Genomic DNA, 9710 nt, shown 5'->3' on the forward strand with positions numbered 1-9710 from the left:
AAATAGACAGGGGAGCCTGGGTGGCTCAGTCGGTTAAGCATCCTACTTTGGCTCAGGTCATGATCTCACAGTCTGTGGGTTCGAGCCCCCCATCGGGCTCTCTGCTGTCGGCACAGAGCCTGCTTTGGATCCTTTGTCCCCACCTCTCTCTGCTCCTCCCCTGTTTGTGCTCTCTCGCCGTCTCTCTCAAAAATAAATAAATAAACTTAAAAAAAAAAAAAGACAGGCCACCTTTTAAAATATATATACATTGTTCAGATGACAATACTACCCGAGGCAGTATACAGATTCAAAGCACTCGCTATCAAAATCCTCATGGTACGTTTTACGGAAATGGGAAAAACTCATCCTAAGCTTCACACGGCATTTCAAGGGACCCAGAATAGCCCAAAGAATCTTTAAAAATAAGAACAAAGTTGGAGGATTCGTATTTCCCGATTTCAAAACTTGACACAAAGCTACGGTAATCAGAACAGTGTGGTATTTGCCTAAGAATAGACATTCAGACCAATAGAATAGAATTGAGACCCCAGAAATAAGCCCTCAGGTCCCTGGTCCAGTGGTTTCAAGAAGGGTGCCAAGGTCATTCTGTGGAAGTCGGTCCCTTCAGCACAGGGTGCTGAGCAAACCAGATGTATGCATACCACGAGGAAGCTGGGCCCTTATCTTATACCATCGACGAAAATTAACAGAACTGGTCCAAGACCCAGATTTTAGGAGCTAAAACTATAAAGCTGTCAGATGAAAGCATGCACGATCTCGTATTTTGCAATGGTTTTCTTTAAATGTGACACCCAAACAGAAGCAACCGAAGAAAAAATAGATACGTCGGACTTCAGTACGTTTAAAAATTTTCGTGCATCAAAGGGCGCTATCAGAGAGTGAAAGGGCTGCCCACAGAACGGAAGCAAACATTCGCAAATCCTATCAGTGAGGGTTGCATACCCACAATATATAAAGAACTTCAACAACTCAACAACAAAAGACAAAAACCCAATTTCATTTTTTCAATTTATTTTTATTAAAAGTTTTCGTTTATTTTTGAGAGAGAGAGAGAGACAAAGCACGGGTGGGGGAGGGGCAGAGGGAGACAGAGACGCAGCATCCGAAGCGGGCTCCAGGCTCTGAGCTGTCAGCGCAGAGTCAGACGTGGGGCTTGAACCTACGTACTGTGAGATCATGACCCGAGCCGAAGTTGGACGTTCAACCGACGGAGCCACCGAGGCGCCCCCCCAAAAAACAATTTTAAGACAAACAAAAACAAAAACAAAAACAAACAAAACAAAACAAAAAAACCCAAGGAAACAAACAAAAACAAAACACACGCGTAGGGGAGGATGTGGAGAACCGGAAACCATGCACCGGCTGGCAGGATTGTAACGTGGCCCGGCCGCTGGGGAAACCGTTTGACACGTTCTCCAAAAAGCGACACACAGAATCACCCCATGACCCAGCGATTCCGCCCCTCGGCATACACCCCAAAGGATCGGCAACGGGCATCCAGGCAGATGCTTCACGCACAGAAATATCCCCAGCAGCGTGGTTCCCGGCAGCCCAAAGGTGGAAACGAGCCACGTGTCCACCAACAGACAAACCGATGAGCACACCGTGGGCTCGCCACGCAGAGGAATCGTCGTCAGCCGGAAGAGGAAGGAAGCGCGGGGCCGTGCGACGTCGGCAGGCGGACCTCGAAAACAGTCCGCCAGGTGGGAGAAGCCAGAATAGGCCAGAAGGCCGACCGTGGCGCGGTTTCACTTACGCGCAATACCTACAAAAGGCAAGTTCGGAGACAGGGAGTAGATACGGGGTTGGCAGGAGCTGGGGGGAAGCCACAGAGGAGGGTTATAACTTGAGGGGGCCAGAGCGTACGTCCGGGACGACGAGAACGTTTTGGAAATCAAGGCGATGGTTGCAGAGGATGGTGTGAGCCGCGACGAGTAGCTGTGCACTTGAAAGCGGCCGAAATGTCTGTTTTCCCCGCACTGAGAACATAATAAATAGATGCAAACACAACTGGGAAAAAGACCGTTTCGACGGAGCCCCTTGAAACAAGAACCCAAACTCTCGTACTGATTGGGGAGGAGAGGACAGGCCTGATTGTGAGGCTCTCTTGAAAAACAAGAATGAAGACGAGCTTATGTGACATTTAACGCGCCCCACGTTGTGTCCCAGTTCATCGCCAACTCTTAAAGAGAGGCAGGATCAAGTGTTCTTTCCTCCATGTTCCCAATAAAATTCTCTCCCACTTAGAGACAGGTAAGCCTGGGGGCGCCCGGGTGGCTCAGTCGGTTGAGCGTCCGACTTCGGCTCAGGTCATGATCTCGCGGTCCGTGAGTTCGAGCCCCGTGTCGGGCTCTGGGCTGACAGCTCAGAGCCTGGAGCCTGCTTCGGATTCTGTGTGTCTCTCTCTCTCTCTGCCCCTCTCCCACTTGCCACCCCCCTGCCCCTGTCTCTCAAAAATGAATAAACATTTTAAAAAATGATAAAAAAAAAATAGAGAGAGAGAGAGAGAGAGACATGTAAGCCTGAACACACGGTTACATCCTAGTGTTAGGCCTGGGGGCATATTTGAATACAGACTAATTCCTTAAGACTCCAGTCACTGGCGAATGCTCTTCCATCTAGAAGCTTCTGCTCCGAAAAGATCGTAAATACACGGAGAGCGGAAGAAGCCGTGGACTCAAAGGAACGGTCACCTTAGCTCTGCTCGTGGTGAGCGGTCACCTTAGCCTCACCTTAGCCTCATGATCTGCAGAGGCCGGCGCAAAATAAAAATGCAAGACCCCTTGCCCAAAACACGTGAAGAGTTTCAAGACTAGGACATCAGAGCATTGAACCACGTACAGTTCCGAGCGAGGGGCCCCCGCGGCCGGCCCCATCTGTAGCTGGGAACTAGCAGGTGGCCAACAGCTGCTGAGAATCTTGGGTTGCGGCCGGAAGTACAGAAGAGAGAAGAAGACGCAGGTGGGTGGCCCCCAGGTGCCAGCGGGGGCGGCCTAGCCAAGGCAGGCCAAATGGACCAAACGCACCGCACCGCACCCCCGTCCCCAGTCTGCATTCGGCCGAGGCCACGCGGGGCTCAGCTCTGTGCATCCTGTCTGCTAAGGAAGCTGCCCAACGTTCCTGTGTTCTGTGTGCCTGGCACGGAGCTCTTCCTTGGCCATTTCATTGGACTCTTGCCTACTTTCCCTCCGTCCGACAGAGGGGGAAACCGAGGCTCAGAACCGCTCTCTTGCCGGAGGCCCCCGCCCAGGTCGTGGCCAGGAGGCATTCTCAGGCTCACACCCAGGGCCCCACAGGTGGGGACTCTCTACTCCCGGAGCCCTGCCGTCCTCCCCTTGCCTTTGCGGGGCTCCTGAAGGCAACACAAGGCTCCACGTCCTTCTCCCCGCTCCCTGCTCACATCCTCCAGGCGTCCTGCAGTAAACAGCCCAGACAGGCCCAGTGCCCAAGCAGAAACGCCATCGGCAAACCCCGCTATCTCAAAGCTGCTCTGAGTGGAAATGTCCCTGCTGATGGGCCAGACTCGTTTCACCGCTCAGCTTGATTTAGGAGCCTGGAGAAGGAGGCTCCGTTGCTGCAGTATGAAGCCTGAGCAAAGAGGGCAGGAGGGGAAGGGACCCTGCTGCTGGCTCTGTCTGGCCCCCGGGGAAAAGGACATTCTCAACCACCGGCCACCATGTACTGAGCACCGCTCCCCTCGGGCCAAGAAATGAGGTAAGCGCCTTGTCACCCTAAGGCCTCAGCACTGCCTTCTGGGCTGGATACCGCCGTTCCCATTTTACAAATAAGGAAACTGAGGCCCGGGGCGCCTGGGTGGCTCAGTCGGCTGAGCGTCCGGCTTCGGCTCAGGTCATGATCTCACGGTTTGGGAGTTCGAGCCCCGCGTCGGGCTCTGTGCTGACAGCTCGGAGCCTGGAGCCTGTTTCGGATTCTGTGTCTCTCTCTCAGCTCCCCTGCTCATGCTCTGTCTCTGTCTCTCAAAATAAATAAATAAACATTTAAAAAATTAAAAAAAAATAAAATAAAACAAGGAAACTGAGGCCCGGGGAAGTCACTTCCCTGGCCCAAGGGCCTGCAGCCAGTAGGTGGGCTGGTGGGATGTTACCCCGGGGCCAGTCTGCCTCCAGATGTTAAGCTTTTAACCCCTTGATCGCAGGAACTCCTGAAAACCCCGCTTTGGGGGGCTAGCGAACCACTGTGGATCTCTGCTCTCACAGAGCAAAGGTTCCAACGGCCACGGGTGATCAAAAGCCAAAAATTCTCCTCGAGTGGTAACAAACTCACTTCCCAGCTGAGCTTTGAACCCAGGCTGCAGCCCCCACTCGACCTGGGCCGGGTGGCCGCCTCTGCAGCTACAATGACCCAGGTCCCGGGGAAAGACGCCCACCCACAGGGGTCACCAATGCCACCCAAGAGCCCGGCAGATTCCCTCAGCTGCAGCTCCCAGGGCCCCCCGCCGATTCACCCCACCATCGGGCGTTGTTGGCTAAAGTGAAGATTCTAGCCTCATGACTCTCATGATTTGAACGTAGTGATAAGTAAACGCGATATTTTTTTGACGTGGCTCCGACAGGCGAAATGTGCTATAAACCATCTGCCATCTCCCCTGATGCCACAGTCTTAACCCGCTATACTTACGTCTGTGCTATGTCGCCCGTAGCGGACAGAAACGCCACACTGCAGTTAGCGGTAAATGAGAGTAAAGATGTGTTTTCCGATCCAAGTTCAAGGGGTCAGTGGACCCGGTCGCCAGGGTCTCCAGGTCGACCAAACCTCAACGAATCGCCCCACTTCTGCCCCATCCTTCTTTCTCCAGACGAAACCTCGATTCCATATCCCAGCCTGAAAGTTGAAGAAACCTGGGCGCCCTACAAGGTTTCTCCCTGGCCACGCCCGGGATCATCACAGACGCGTCTCTGTCCAAGGCTGTGGTTGCTAGTCCCCTCCTCCCTGAAGCCTCCTGTCCCCTCGGGCTGCATCAGGTGCCTCCTCTGTCCCTCCCCAGGCTCCACCCCCCCCCCCCCCCCCGCCACATGTCGCTTCCAAGATGAGAGCCGGTCACGATGGAGGAAAGCTGTCCGGTGTCTCTCTTCCCCGCACCGCGCCCAGCACGGAAGACGCGTGCTGTCCACGGAGGGAGGAGGGGTGCGCGCCCTCAGCAGCCTTCAGGTGAGCGAGAGGCAAGCCGTGAGTGTGTTCAGCCCCCGTGATTCCAGGTTTGTCTGTTGTGGCAGCTGGGGTTGAATACCCTGACACTTGCCCACCCCAGAGGCAGACGGGGAGTGACAGGAGGTCATGCTTTCGTGACTGAATGAGTAAGTGCCCGCGTGCATAAAGCTGGCCAACGCCTACGGCAGTTACTGTGAACCAGACATTGTCCCGAGAACCCTGCATTCATTCAGCCACCTGGTCCTCACGCGCCCCACCGATGGGACAGGTGTTTTCACTTTACGGGTGAGAAGACAGAGGCACAGAGAGGTGCAGTAACTTGCCCCGGGTCACACAGCGAGGAAGGGTGGAAGCCAGGACTTCAACGCAGACCCCAGACTGTGAGACCCGCGGGCCCATCCCTCCCCTAAAGATGGCAAGTGCGGGATCCACGGACACGCTGCCGCTGGCGTGAGCAAGGCCACGTGGGATCCGTCAGTGACGGAAACTGCGGTGGCCCTGCTGGGAAGGAAAAGGGGGCAGCGTGGGGGCTCAGAGGTCTCCGCCACTCCTCACCGGGTGACGGTGATAGGCTGAATAGTGGGGCCAAGTTGTCCGCATCCTGATCCCCACGATCTATGAATTTGCAACCTTACACGGTGGAAGGGACCCTGTGATGCGGTCAGGGCTCTTGAGAAGGGGCGGGGGGGGGGGGGGGGTGGGGACACCTAAAGGAAAGTGTCCTGTAAATGAGAATCGGATTTTTCACCCCATTTCGGTGTATCCTCGACCTCTCTCTCTCTGGCTGGTAGCTTTGGGGTCAAAACCCCCTTCTCCTCTCCCCTTCCACCCCCACTTCCGTGCTGGGAAAGTCTCCCGATCTGTCTTCCATGGTCTCCCCCTGCAGACTCAGCTTCTAGATGAATAGCAGGTGGCCGGCCAGGTGCCAGCGGGTTGGCCAGAGCCCAGGCGGGGCGGCCGTGGGTCAGAATCAGATTGTCACGCCAGAGAGGACGACAGCCGGTGGCGGCCACTTCCTCGTCTGCAGCTGGGCCGCCCCGCCTCCCTGACCAGGTGGAGACCTCCAGATATCCTGGTAACCACCAAGGGCACTGGGCAAGCCAGGAAAACTAATCCCGCTGAGGAGACCCAAGCCAGCCCTCTCCATGCTTGTCTTCCTCTGTGGGACCCTTGCCTCTACCAAGTTCAGCCGTCATCCGTTGTTCGCTCCCCAAGTACGTGATGAAGTTCACAGCATTAAGTACCCGCCAACATTGTTGGTTGCCCACCCGGCAGTCACTTCCCCCTTCTTCCTTGCTCCCCAAACCATCCACCCAGTCCCAGGGGATGCGTCTTGATTGGTCTAAGCCAGTGCCCTCTTGCCAGTGACTGGTCTGGAGGTGGGCATGTGACCCAGGCTTGGCCAATTAAACAGCAAGGGAAGTCTGCTGAGGGACTCTGGGAAGACTGTCTTCCTCTTATTAAGAGAGAGATGGGCTGGGAAAAGAGTTTTTTAATCCTCTTTCTCCCCTCCTGCTCTGGACACTGTTGTCTGAGGTTGTGTTTTCTGGAGCTACGATGCCCAGATGTTTGGATCCCCCAGTCTAGACGTGGCTGTGAAGGCGTTTTTAGATGTGATTAGCATTGACATAAGTAGACTGACTAAGCAGATTGCCCTCCATAATGAGGGTGGGCCTGATCCAATCAGCTGAAGGGGGGGGAGAGGGGGGGAAGGCAAATATGGTAAAATGTTAACATTTGAAGAATCTGGGTGAAGGGTATACAAGAATTTATTACATCCCTCACAATTTCTCTGTATGCCCCAAATGAATTTAAAATAAAAAGTTAACCCCCCCCGAAAAGATGGGGGGGGATAGGCAGACAGGTTCAAATCTGGTTTATCTCATGTAAGGCCTGGGCTTTCCTTGGGAACCCAGGACCAGAGTACCAGCTCCTGGAAGCCCAGAAGCCACCTCGGTTCAGTTACAGTCCCTCTCCTACTCAACATCGGAGCCTCCCTCGTGTTTCCTTCGGGAAAATCTGGATTTTCGTAGGTGAGACTCGCGAAGCTCTGTGCGCTCATGTCACCGCAAGAGGGGCCACTAGATTCAAACCCCGGCTGGACCAGTTAGTGGCCATGTGGCCCTGAGGCAGCCCTTGAGTTTTCTCCGCCTCAGTTTCCTTATCTGGAAGACGAGGCTAATGATAGCACCTCTCTCGTAGGAACATCTGCGAGGAGCAGAGGGCGGTGCCCACACAGGGGTGATGCTCTGTGACCGCCAGCTGTCCTCGTGACCCTGGGCTGTAGAGTCACACGGACCCAAGTTCGAACCGTCAACGTGCCTAGCATTTGCTGGCTGATAGCACTCAGTCACTTGTCCCTTCCAACCGCGGTGTCCTCATCCGTAAATGTGGACAAGCGCTAACGCTTTCACCAGCAGGGTCCGGTGAGGATTGGATCGTGACAAGAATGACATAGGCACTTAGCCCGGTGCTGGGCACACAGTAGGCCCTCACTGAAGGGTCGGGAGAAACAATTCCCTGGAACACCCACCAGGATGGCTACTATCAAAAAAAAAAAACAAAACCCCTGGGACGCCTGGGTGGCTCAGTCGGTTAAGTGTCCGACTCTTGATTTCGGCTCAGGTCATGATCTCGCGGTTTGTGGGTTCCAGCCCCACATCGGGCTCGGTGCTGACCGCAGGGAGCCTGCTTGGGATTCTCTCTCTCTCTCCCTCTCTCTCTCTGCCCCTCCCCTGTTCTCTCTCTCCATAAATAAATAAGCATTTTTACAAAGTTATTTTTTTAAAAAGGAAAAAACCGAAAGAAAATAGCAAGCATTGTTGGTGAGAGTGTCGAGAAATGGGAACCTTTGTGCTCTGTTGGTGGGGATGTGAAATGGGTGTAGCTGCAGCTCCCCGAAAAATTAAAGACAGAACCCCCATATCGTATCGGTCAGCCCAGGCCGCCAGAAGAAAATGCCACAGGCTGGGTGGTTTAAACGACAGACGTTGATCTCACCATCCTGGAGGCTGGAAGTCTGAGACTGGGGTGCCGGCGTGGCCGGGTTCTGGCGAGGGGTCTCCCCCTGGTTTGTAGATGGCCCCCTTCTCGCGGGGTACGCTCGTGTTCTTTCCTCCACTTGAAGGCAGGGGAGGAAACAGAACCCTGTTTCTTCCTCTGTTTTGGAATGTTCCTATTTATTTTTGAGAAAGAGAGAGAGAGAGAGAGAGAGAGACAGAGCGTGAGCAGGGGAGGGGCAGAGAGAGAGGGAGACACAGAATCCAAAGCAGGCTTCAGGCTCCCAGCTGTCAGCACAGAGCCCGACGCAGGGCTCGAACCCGTGAACTGTGAGATCAGGACCTGAGCGGGTCTTGACGACTAACCGACTGAGCCCCCCCAGGCGCCCCTGTTCCTTCCTCTTTTTGTATAAACGTCCACCAGTCCTGTCTGATGAGGATCCCACCCCCATGGCCCCATTTAACCTTGAGTACCCCCTTTTTAGGTATGCCACGTCTCAAATACGTTCTCCTGGGGGGTGAGAGATTCAACACATGACCTGGGAGGGGGGTGAGCACAGTTCAGTCGTAGCACAAATGATCCAGTAAGTTCACTTGTGGGTGTATATTGGAAAGAACTGAAAGCAGGTCTCAGGGATAGTGGCTCACCTGCCCTCGGGGCAGCTTTATTCACAACGGCCCAGAGGTAGAAGCTGCCCCAGGATCCCTCCACGGCCCAACCGATACATCAAAGGCGACGTATACACACGATGGAATCTTCTTCCGCCCTGAGAGGGAAGGAAGCTTGACATAGGCTACGACGGGGATGAACCTTGAGGACATCATGCCAAGTGATAAAAAGCCAGTCTTGAAAGGACAAATAGCCTAGAACAGTCACAATCGTGGAGACAGGAAGTATAGTGGGGGTTGCCAGGGCCCGAACCGACTTCGGTTCAGGTCATGATCTCGGGGTTCGTGGGTTCGAGCCCCATGCCCGGCTCTGTGCTGACAGCTGGGAGCCTGGAGCCTGCTTTGGATTCTGTATCTCCCTCTCTCTCTCTCTCTGCCCCTCTCCCGCTCATGCTTGCTCTCTCTCTCTCTCTCCCTCAGAAATAAACATTTAAAAAATTTAGAAATGATTGATTATAAATGTTATGGTGTGCATTTTTACCGCAATAATAATACATTAAAAACAGGTAAAATGAATTCCCTGGGAGTCCTTCCAGCAGGAGAGCAACGGCCCAAAACGGGCCACCAGGGGGCGCTGTGTAGCCATTCCCCTTCTCTCCTCCACAGAAGGAGCTGGCAGTTTCTAGAGGGGTAAAAAAAAAAAAACAAAAAACCAAGAACACTAGAGTCTTGGAGAAAGTTAGAGCTCTTTCTTCCCTGCTCCCTTCCCCGATGGACCAGCCCCAGAGCTGCACCGCCCTCCCACCACAAACCGCTCACCCTTGACTCTGACCTCGTTCTTCCTCTGGGTCCCTTCCTTCTGTGCTGGGGACACAGTGACTGGTGGATGGAGTGTGCCCGCCCTGCCTCCAGACTGCCCAGGGGCTGGAG

Source organism: Panthera leo, chromosome D3 (assembly GCF_018350215.1).
Source record: "Panthera leo isolate Ple1 chromosome D3, P.leo_Ple1_pat1.1, whole genome shotgun sequence".
NCBI lineage: Eukaryota > Metazoa > Chordata > Mammalia > Carnivora > Felidae > Panthera > Panthera leo.